An 11,579-nucleotide genomic window follows, 5' to 3' on the forward strand; every position below is an offset into this window, starting at 1 on the left:
ACTAGAAGAGCCTCTATCTCCAGAAGGGCAAAAGGGTGGGCATTGGGGGATGGGAGGAACTTGTGGCTATTTGTGCAATCTACTACATGTACTTTTAATTTTCCTTACTCTGTTCCTTTTTAATAACGTCCTGTTCATGTTTTATGGATGCAGTATCTTCATCTCCCAAAGGACATTAATCGTAGGACTTATTTTTCAGTTTTCTTCTGTTCCCTTCATTGTCTCTAAGTCCCTCCCCCCCCCCCCCCCACTGCCCCCATGGTTTGCTTTGGTCTCTTTCATGTCGGAAATTTCTTTACATGCGGAGTGATCCCTGGCTGCTCACTCATATTAACACTCTGATTGGAAAGCTGTGGGTGGGGGTGGTGGACTGGTGGGCTTCCATCTGGAGTGGGTGAGCAAGAGGCTATTGGGCTCACTCTGTGGAGCATTCTCCCTTCTCTCAAATCATCTTATCTGTAGGTCTTTGTCTCGGAAGTGGCCCACCCTGGATATGACAGGGGCTATTTGCAGACCGGGCTGAAGAGGAGTCAGGGACCTGAGGGTTCATTGCTCCCAGTATGGACTTCCAGCCCAAGCCCCTCCCCGCCCCCACTCCAATCCCCACTCACTAGCACCTTCTGTGATAGCTGGTATCTGCAATTTTTGAGCCTTTCAGGCAAATCGACTCGTTCTTTTTTGCAGCTCTCCATCCCCATAGCAACCGTCTACCCAGGCACTTAGGTCTGACTCTCTTCCTCTCTGCTAAGCCACTGGCCATTTCCTTATCCACTTCCCTTCTCTGTAAACTGTGGTTCAGGGTTATACTATCTCCCAGGTTTCTCAAAGACCGAGTTTTTGTTTCTGTTTCCTGTTTTAGGGAAAATTGTTTTAACGAGAGAAGGGGAGTAGAGATGCCTTTTGTCTGCCATCTTAAAAAAAAATACCATTTCTCGAGAGTTTTAAATGGTTAGGGCACCATTATATTGAGCAGAAGCGTGTCGAGAATGTGGGTTTCCTGATTCTCACTGGCCAGCTTGTGCTATAACCCAGACAGCTCTGTGTTCTGCTTTTATAAATGTATTTGACTCACTTAATAAAATAGCAAATCACATATTAAAGGAAATACAGGCAGAGAGAAAGGCATTCCAGGAAGTCCTGGCAAAAGACCAGAGGTGGAAAACAGGGGTGGAGGCACAAGGCCAGGCTGTCTCTGCTATGGCAGGAGTGCCCACTGTCCCCACAGCTCGCCCCTCCCTGCCTGCAGGTGTCTGCTCAGACATCACCTCCTCAGAGAGACTCGTGCCCACCCGTCACTTGTTACCTACGATCTCTGTTTTAGTTGTCCTCGTCTGACTGCCTGGTGATGACTTTACATCGACTTACTCATCTCTCGTGTCTTTCTGGAATGGGAGCTCCATGGCGGGAGGGAGGTTTTCTTGTTCACTTCCATATGGCCAGTGCCTAGCACCGTTGCCTGGTGGATTAGTAGAGGCTCAATAAAGAGCTGGTACATGAACGAATGGATGAAGGAAGGACTGTGTGAGTGCACAGGTTTCTACAAGGGAGCAGGAGTTCCGAGGCCGGGTGGAGGCTGAGGGGGGATGAGAGGGTCTTGGCTGGCCCAGGCAGTGGTCTTGAGTTGCCTACCATGGCGGCCCCCCTCTCTTGGGGAATCACAGCTGCTTCTCCTCTAAGAATCCTCTCCTTGGAGGTCAGGGGGCTATGAGAAAGGGAGAGAACACAAAGTCGCTTTATTCGGGGGAGTGGATTCCATCCTGAGACAAATTGTTACCTCTGAGGCCACCAGCCACCCAGCCAGCCTATCACCATGGCCTCCCTCTCAAGGATGTGGGCATAGGCCTGGCCAGAGCTGAAATTGCCCTGGAAACCAGTCTTCCCTTTAATTAACAGGGAGAGCGACCAAGCCCTGCTAATGGAGTCGGGTATGGAGTGGGGGTAGGGTCAAGTTCATAAAGTCCCCAAAGCATCAAGGCCTCCTTGTTTATTTTCCCGAAAATGTTCCCCTTTCCCCAGAACAGGGTGGGGGCCCAGTGGGCCGCAGGCAGGGAAAAAGCTTTAACCTCCAGCCTGCCCAGCTCAGCATGTCACAATTTGACTTGCATTTTTTTAATAATTGCAAACTTAATGAAAAAATAACCTAACCCCGAAACACAGCAGGGACTCGTGGCCAGTAGTTGGCGGGAGCCCCTGGCAGCTGTGAGGACAAGACGCAAAGGGTATAGGAGCCACTGGAAGACGGTGAACGCCCTTCATCTGGAGACCCTCTCTCTCCAGAGCTAGGCTGGGCTCCCCATTGCCTTTCGTATCGTGCCCAACTGATTCAGCCGAGGTCTCAGAGCTGAGTTTCCTCGGGTCTTACGTCAGGACTCTGGGACCCTGAGGGGAGAGGGTATGGCCAGGTTGTGCGCTTGTGGGAGCTGATACAGGCAGCGGGATTGGTTGGCCTGAGCTCTGAGAACGTTGGAGGGAAGTGAGAAGATGGCCTTCCTATAGGCTGAGCCCTGGCTGAGTGTGCCCAACATGTCAGGCAGCTGGGTTTCAGGGTCAATGAAACTTTGTACCGGAAGTCAGGTTATCTCCAGGGGTATGTGTGTACTGAGGGCAGAGATGGGGACTTCTTAGGGTTTGCGGATCCCAAGCTTGTCATGCTTTTGGGGTTGGTGGCTGAGAGTGCCAGGATTGGGCCAGTCAGCCAGGCTCCTCAGCTTGCCCTATACATCCTCATGATCTCATGATCGGGCAGGAACACCGAAACCCCTAAGTCCAGCCTCCAGAGCCAGCACTTCATTGAATCCATTGAACGATAGATTCTTTGAAACATTTAACCCTGGAGCGTTGGAGGCCCGGAAGCACCCACCTGCGACTCTTGAGAGGATAGAGACTTTCCAACCTGGGACAATAGTAGGAGTGAAACATTTATCGCAACTGCTCCATGAGGCCGTAACCATCATGCTCCTTACTTTGCAGATGTGGAAACTGAGGCACCAGAAGTTCACGTAATTGGCCCAGTTTTAGGAGGGGTAGAGCTGCCCGTAGATAAACCCAGGCCATCTGGCCCCAGAGGACGCTGTGCCACTTCAGATGCCGAATAGCATTGAGGCTCAGCGTTTTAGAATCGTAGAATGTTACATGGGCAGGATATTAGAGCCACCGAATCTTAACGTCAGAGCACTTCGGAACCCACCGTCATTGACTTGTCAAATTCTGCAGTCGTAAAATCCGGGCAGCTTAGAATCGTGGAATTTTAAACGCCTGGGGGGGGGGGGCTTCAAGTCAGAGAAGTGTGGATTCTGGGATACTGGACTGGACAGAAAGGTTGGCAACCCAAGGTCCATCCTCCCATATGGCAGCCAGGGAAACTGAGGCCCGCAGAGAGGAAGGGAGGTATCCAGGAGAGGCAGAGCCTGGCGGAGTGGCGTCGATGTTTGGAGAGAGAAACTTGAAGGAACAAAGACAGACCCGAGGCAGGCAGGGATCTGTGTGTGAGGAGGAATTTGTTCGCATTTTGCTGCCCTGCCGGTTGTTACTTCCACTCTTGCCCTCCGATGCTGTCCTCGGAGCCTGCCCTCGCCAGGCTCTGCATCCTGTTTATACTTCTGACAAACTGAATTTTCAGAAGTTGGCTTCCTAGAAGCCAGCTTAACACATTGGAGGCTCCCTTTGCTTGCGTGCCGTTTCTTGGTGAGATGCCTGCTCTCCAGGGGCCCAGAGGAAGGACATAGAGGTTTTGCACACTCGCATCAGCAGCCCAGGAGGGTGGAGGGACAGGAATCACCGGGGCCGATGCCTTGGGAGCTTGGATAGACCCAGGAGCAGGGATAGAAATGGAGTGTCCTGAGGCAGGAGGTGACAGGTCCACCGGAGCTCCATGCTTCTCAGCCCACACCTGGAAATGTACGTCCTAACTGGGGGTCCTCGATCTCTCAGAGACATCAGCCAAAGGGATTCGTGCAGAGAAGGGCTGGGGAGAGGTCGGTGGGAAGCCCATGCACTTGGAGGTCTTTAGCCTGGAGCCGATGGGCAAGAAGCAGGAAACTTAGCCTCCTGGATGCCACCCCCTTGAAGGCAGAGGAAAGCCCAGAAGAAGCTTTATGGGCATGCTTAAGACCGAAGGGCAGAAACTACCGGAGAAGATTTGGTTTCCGTCAAAAGCAGTGGTTCTCAAAGTATCGTCTGGAATCCCTGGGGTCCCATGCCCATCCCAGGGGGGCTACAGGTGATATATCAGATTTCATAATAATACTAAGACATCATTTACCCTTTTCACTCTCAATGTAATTTTCCGAAGCTGTGACCTGTGATAGCACCTTCGCTCTGAAAACAATGAAAAAAAATTAATGCAGAAGAAAATTCATGATGAACAAAATGTCAAAATTTTAAATAAAGGCAAGATCAATGTTATTATTTTTTCCTTTTGCCTCAGGCTCCAATATGGATTTTTCAAAATACTGTTTTAAAATAGTCATCTTGATTACTGAGATTTTTGGGGCACGCCTCGAATTTTATGCTCATTTAGTTCTCCCTTCCCCTGGCTCTGGAGGTAATCGACATGAATAGAAGCTGTATAGGGTCCTCAATAGTTTTTAAGGGTAAAGGGGTCCTGAGACCAAAATGCTTGAGAATCACTCGTCAGTGGGACCACGTTCCTTCCGTTGGAATTACCCAACGGTGGAGGAGATTATATGTTGAGGTATTGAGTCTTCATGACAAGGTGCGTGCAAACAGAAGGTTAAAGAATCAGGCATGGGGAAAAGGGACAAGCGTTCAGTGTCTCTTGTCTGGATGTCTCCAGCAGCTGCCCTCGGGCCTCCTCTTGCCCCATCACCCCTGACAGCTAAGGGATCTTCTCATTTCTCCACCTAAAGTCTCCTGATGGTCTCCTATCACACCCTGAGCAAAAACCAAACTCTTCCTTATGGCCTGTGTGCCCCAGCCCATCTCCTACTCCAGGCCCCAAGGGGCCTCTAGCTCCTGGCCCCACATCGGCCACTTTCCAGTCCCTCAACAGGCCAAATCCTTTCCCACCTCAGGGCTTTTGCCCATGATCTTCCCCCTGCTGGGAATACCCTTGTCTTCACTCTTTTGGTGGCTGTTCCTTTCATCCTCTCCAGCTTGACTGTCACTTCCTCTGGGTGGGCCTACCCTGACCACTCTACAGAAAGGAGGATTTCTCTAGCATCATCTCTCAACTGCTTGTTTGCTTCCTTCACAGACATCATCACCATCTATTTTGTCTTTACTTGTTGGCATGGATGGTTCACATCCATTCTCCCCATGAGATCATGAGCTCCTCCAGGGCAGGGAGCCTGGCTGTCCTAATGGAGGGTCCCGATCTGACATAGCACCAGGCATGGAGGAAGCCCTTGAGAAATGTTTGTTGAGCAAATAAACCAATTCATTATGAATGAATGAATGAATGAATGAATGATGAACAGTTGCCTATCAATGCTCAGGCACTCTCCAGGAAGCCCCAGACAATACACATTGCTGGAAATGTCAGTAACCAATGCTGGATGGTGTCTGATGAAACACTAGTGTTATGCGTTTGTCGCACCATCCATCAGCACTAATCGATTGGGAGAAGAGAGCAATTGGAAAGGCTGGGACCTGGCTCAGCTGAAGCGTGAGTACAGACTTCTAGGTTCCTTGCCCGGAACGCCATCCTATCTGTCTCTGATGATTCATATTTTATTCATTGCCAGGGCTAGGCTCAAATAGTCCTGTCTCCTAGGGCCCTTCCCTGACCCTGCTTCTGTCAGAATAAGTCACTCTTGCTCCAGGCATGCATTTGTTAGGACAACAACCCTTGTCTACTGCCTTGATTTGAAAACATTAGCTTATAGAAATGACCTGCCAGCCTGGAGGTTATTGTCCCATTTAAAAACAATTTTTGTTGATGTTTATTTATGTTTGAGAGAGAGAGAGAGAGAGAGAGAGAGAGAGGGACAGAGTGTGAGCAGGGGAGGGGCAGAGAGAGAGGGAGACACAGAATCGGAAGCAGGCTCCAGGCTCTGAACTGTGAGCACAGAGCCCAACGCGGGGCTCAAACTCACGGACCGTGAGATCATGACTTGAGCCAAAGTTGGACGCTCAACCAACCGAGCCACCCAGGCGCCCCTATTGTCTCATTTGATTTATTTATTTTTTGTTTTTTTATTGTCCCATTTTAGAGATGAAAAAAGTAAAGGCCAGGGAAGAGCTTACATTTTAGTAGAGGAGACTCATCCTAGGCCAAACAAATAGTTCCATATTATGTGGGAGGTAATAAGAGCTATGGTAAGAAAAAAATATATATGTATACGTATATATACACATATGTATACATACATATATATGTATGTATATATCCTCTCTCTATATATATACATAGATATATACATATACATATACATATACATATACATATATGTGTATACATATACGTGTATACATACATACATATACATATATATACATATATACATATGTACATATACATCTATATGTGTATATATATTGCAGGGGAAGGGCATAACGGAGCCCTCTCTGTGGGGTCAATAGCTGTAGGTTCAAATTCCAGCTAAACTTCAGTTAACTGTTATTCCAACATTTGATTACCGTTTACTTCTAGGATATCAGCCCCATGGGGACAGGGCCCATGTCGGTCTATTCACTGCTCTGCGCGCCAGCACCTAGAACAGTGCCCAGCACACAGCAGGTGCTCAGCATTGATGCGGGGTGAATAAAGGACCGCACGTGCACCCGGCATTGTGTATGTTCTATCTCATCTAATCTCAACGGTCAGTGAGGTAGGGGCTGTGATCACCCGCATTTTATGAATAAAGCAACTGGGGCCACAGCAAAGTTAGACTAACTCACCCAAGAACACACGGCTGGTAGATGGCGGAGTCCCAACTGGACCCTGCTCGAGTCCGGTCCGTCTTGCGTCTTGGCCATGACTGCGCGCAGCCTTACTCCGCTTGCTGTGTGGTCAGGGCACGTGACTCCGCTCGGCGCCTCAGTGTATCGTTTAAATAGTACCCATGACACAGGGTTCCTGCGAAAGTTCAAAGCCTGCAGAGCTCTTACGCTCCTGCCTGGCGCTCAGTCACACCTCCGTTCGGGCGACCCATCCTCCTTTGACGTTCCATCAGCCATCATGAAACAAAAGGGCATGGAATAAAAGTTTCCAAGCAGACAAACCTCCTATGATTTCTGGAAGGTCTTGGGGAGCTGGGTCAGTTACAGAGGTTGCAGAGAAGAATGCTTTGGGGTGAGGTTTTGGAAGTGGTGGCCCTGCCCATGCAGGTTGATTTGTAGACTGCCTTCTTCATCCCTCGGGAGGGGTTGCATAGCAAGAAGCATTTAGGGGGCACCCCCCGCCCCCGAGACTCAGCCACTGCGCTAAGAGCTCCGCGGGATCCCTCGTTGATTCTTCCCAGCCCCGTTATACAGTTTGGCACCATTGAGACTCAGGAAGTGAAGGGACTGATCCAAGAAACAGAGTTGGGACTCAAACTCAAGGAGGGCCCCAAAGCCAGCACCCCCAATCACTATGACCAGTCGCCACAGAACTAGGGAGGGCCGGAAGACAAGGGCAGGAAGAAAGTTGGAATGTTCCAGAGACCCAGGACTGGGCGGCCAAGCTTTGCCCAGGCCAGTGCCCCCACCCTCCTCTTCTGGCCTTCCTTTCTTTCCATCTCCCACCACCACCACCCCCACTCCCCAGGTCCCTGCACCATCTTTCCCTGTGTAGATATTTTGCCCTGAATGCCTGTTATCTTCCATTGGTTCTTGAGATGGAGATCTATGTTCAGTGGTTCATTCGGGAGGAAGGGAGGAAGGAAATGGGGAAGACAAGACTGGGATGACACACAGTGGATCTGTGTGTGAAATCTCAGCAGGAGATCCCGCAGGAGGGATCCAGGAGATCCGGCAGGAGATCCCGCAGGAGGAGTCGAGGATTTGTATTGCACACCAGCCAGGGACCTCCCCGGGGAAGGCTGTGTCTTTGGGCAGGCAATTCCCTGCAGCTAAGGGCAGTTCCCAGCTGGGAGCCATCGGGGGAGTGGGCGGCTGACTGGGATCCAGGCAGAGCCCCCAGCATCCATGCCACCCGCCCACCATTATCTGACAGCAAAGACTGCCTCCGGCGGCTCCCGCTGACAGATCACTGCCTACCCATCAGGCACCTCCTTACACGTCAGGTGGCTTCCCTCATTTCATCCTCGTGGCAACCCTGAGGGTGACACTATTGAAACCAAGGCTCAGTGAACTGAAGGCCTTGCCCAGAGTCACATGCCTGGAGATCGCTACAGCTGGGACTCTCACCCGACCCCAATAGGACCGCAGGATCCTACCCTTGCCCCTTATAAGAATTCCTTCCTTTCACCCAACTCAGCTCTGGGTCCCTGGAGTCCAAGTTCCTGCCCCTAAGGAGCTTACAGTCCAGTGGGCAAGTCAAGACATCTAATGTCTTGTGGTAAGTGTTGTGATGACAGGTGACCTGGGGAAGTTGGGGGTGGGGGGTGGCTATCTTGCCAGAAAGTCAGGGAAGGGAGGCACGTTCGGCCAGGTAGAGGGAGCGGACCAGAGGGTCCTACATAACGAGCCCTGCCCCTCCAGGAATATTTGCTGAGTGAATGCATGGATGGATGGACGGATGGACGGAAAAATGGATGGCTGATGGGAGGGGGTGGATTGGAAGATCCAGACAGGAAGCAGGGGGACCAGTGAGGAGTCTAGAACAACTGTCCAGGGGAGGGAGTGGGACCTAAACCTGCAGATTAGGAGCAATGAACGAGAAATGGGAGGTGAGCCTTATAGAATCCTGTGACCTAGAGCCTCTCCTCGCCCCATCTCTCCCAATCCCATCCATGTCCTTACTCCGTGCCCTGCAGATGCCCCTCTGCATCTCCCAGTCTTGCCCATTTCCCCTGGCTGCCCCAGCCCTGCTTCCACTGGGAAGTCTGACTGACACCACAGCTCTCCCTTACCCTGCGGCGTCACCTCCCCTCCCCCTCCCAGTTTAACCTTCCATTTGGAGAGGGCTGCAAATTTGGAGAACCATCTGCGGCTCCTGATGTCAGGCCCATCGGGGACCACGGAACACCCCTCGGCAGGGGTTACGATGGGATGAAGGTGAACCCGCCTACCCAGCACAGGTGGGATCTCTCTGCCCCCATAGGACCCACTCGTTAGCCCTCCGAAGACAGCATCTGATGGTAAAAATTGGGGCTCGGAGCCCAGATCATTGGGAACAGGAATGGCGTCTCTGGGGATGGTCCCTAGATTCCCATGGAGCAGAATGTGAGACTCTTCACAGGGAGGTTTGCAAAAGGCCTTACTTACAGATGCCATCAGAACAAAAACTCTCTGAAGCAAAAGAGTTTGGACCGCATCCGAGCCCCAGATCCACGGAACCAGGCCTGCCCAAGTGTGCAGCACAAACCGAATGAGGCCCGAGGAAGACAAGACCCCGTCCTTCATAGGCTGCCCGCGTGAGGGAGGTCTCATCCACACCCCTTGGAGGCACTGCGTTTATATCAGTTGACTCCTTTGGTTGCTTGTGTAAAAAAGGGGTTTGCCGGACTGGAAAGCCCAAGCTGGAGCTTCAGATGGGGCCGGGTCGAAGGGCTCCGGTGAAATCGTTGGAAGTTTGCCCCCCAGATTACAATGATCAGAAAACTAAGTTTCCCGAAACAGAAATCGAAGGAGGAATGGATTCCGGGGAAGCGAGCAACCAACGTCTTACCTCCCGTGCGCTAGGCGGCTGTCGTTGGCTTTGCTCGTTTATGGAGGAGAACCAGCCTCGGAAAGGGGAGATCATGCTCACAGTTAAGAAGTTCCCAGGAGGCCTTCCTGGATACCCTCTTGGACAGCCTGACCCTTGGTAGCACTGGCTTTAATTAAAATCACACTCCGAGCCAACCCGTCTGGGACTATCTGAGGGGACAGAAAGCAGCCTGTGTGTATGACCTCAGATGGGACGGGCCCGGAGGAAGAAAGGGCTCCGTCCTCACAGCGCTCTGTGGGGGTTATTCTGAATAATGGTAAGTACCATTTATTGAGCACTTTCTTCACAGCAGGCATGATTCTAGGTCCTTCGGGTGTCTTCAATCTCTCCAGCAACGCCGTGAGGTTGGTGCTGTTGTTGAGTTGTGGAAACTGGGGCATCATGTGGCCTTAGCTCAGAGGAGGTGACCAGTCAGTGCTGCTGTTTATCATTATCATCAGAGGACCTTTAAGCCTCAGATTCTGTGGGTCTCTCCAGGACTCGATGTCCCCACCCACAGCTCTTGCCATGTCTCAGAGACTCAGTTTCTACCACGTCACGGAACCGGCACGTTCTAGTCCCTTTCTTCTCTCGTCCCCTCCCTCCGCTCGGAGAAAACAAGGCCAGGGTTTGGAAAAGGGGCATCCTGTACTCAGACTCATGGGATGACACGTTAGTGACTGGGGGTGGGTGTCCATTTAGGTGCCAAGGGACGGCAGCGTCCCAGAAAGATTGCTGACTTTGTAGTTCTGTTACTCCTACAAGATTATGATGTGGAAAAAAGCCTCCAAGAGTCGTGCAACGCGCAACCTTCACAACCTTATGTGGCAGGCCCAGCCGAATGTCCCTGACTGTCAAGTGAGAAGTACGGGGTCTGTCTCAAATTGCTGCTGAAAGAATTGAGTGAGCCAACAGTTGTAAAATGTTTGGCATGTGGCCTACATAAAGTGGGTGCTCAAAAATAAAGATAATTAGGGGGCGCCCGGGTGGCTCAGTTGGTTAAGCATCTGACTCTCAGTTTGGGCTCAGGTCATGACCTCACGGTTTCGTGAGTTCACGCCCCGCCTTGGGCTCTGTGCTGACCGTGCGGAGCCTGCTCGGGATTTTCTCTCTCTCTCTCTCTCTCTGCCCCTCCCTTCCTCCTGCTGTCTCTGCCTCTCTCAAAATAAATAAATAAACAAAATTTTAAAAAAATAATGATAATATTGCATGAAATTGTCTAAGGTCGGGAAGGCTGAGTGCAGATTCAAACCTGCCGGCAAAGTAATACTTTTCGCCGTGTGCTTGGGATCCCATGACAGAAAGCCTGAAAGGAATGGAATGATTTACCCACCTTTGTTCTAGTCCACAACCGATTTAGCCCCAAACCGATGCCAGACAGGTCTTGGGTAACCCAAGTTGTTGACAGATAGAAGGGAGTATATGTGGATGCAAGGAAGGATACACGGACAGAGAGTGAATGAATGGGGAGTAGACGGGTGGGTAGGCGGAAGGAAGGATGGGTGCTGGACTGGTGGCCGGAGGAAGGGTAAATTGGCAGATGGTAAGACGGAAGGATGGATGTGTGGGTAAGTGGGCAGGTGCCTGAATACTTGGGTGGGTAAATGAGTGGGTCAGCGGAAAGACAGATGGAAGAGGGGGTAAGTAGCTAGAAAGGAAGATAATAGAACACGCTGAGAGAAGCACAGGCGGCGAATATCTCTGGCTCTCTGGCCACCTCCCCCCAGTTGCCTTTTCCAGTGGAAAATGGAAAATCACGGGCCCTGGGAAGACATTTCCCTGTGTGGTCTGTTAATAGAGGCCCAGAAAGGCCAGCCAAGGC

At 51.2% G+C, this 11,579-nt stretch overlaps 1 long non-coding RNA gene across 1 annotated transcript; it reads right to left on the minus strand.

Annotated features, from left to right (window-relative positions):
* Positions 1–219: 219 nt before the first annotated feature.
* On the minus strand, positions 220–10,798 carry LOC123384340. The gene is made up of 3 exons (XR_006595278.1): positions 6,862–10,798; positions 4,262–4,317; positions 220–1,702 (listed from the first exon to the last, which is right to left on the minus strand). It is a non-coding gene; the product is annotated as an uncharacterized LOC123384340 (long non-coding RNA).
* Positions 10,799–11,579: the final 781 nt, after the last annotated feature.

The sequence above is a fragment of the Felis catus genome, chromosome A3 (genome assembly GCF_018350175.1).
Source record: "Felis catus isolate Fca126 chromosome A3, F.catus_Fca126_mat1.0, whole genome shotgun sequence".
Lineage (NCBI taxonomy): Eukaryota > Metazoa > Chordata > Mammalia > Carnivora > Felidae > Felis > Felis catus.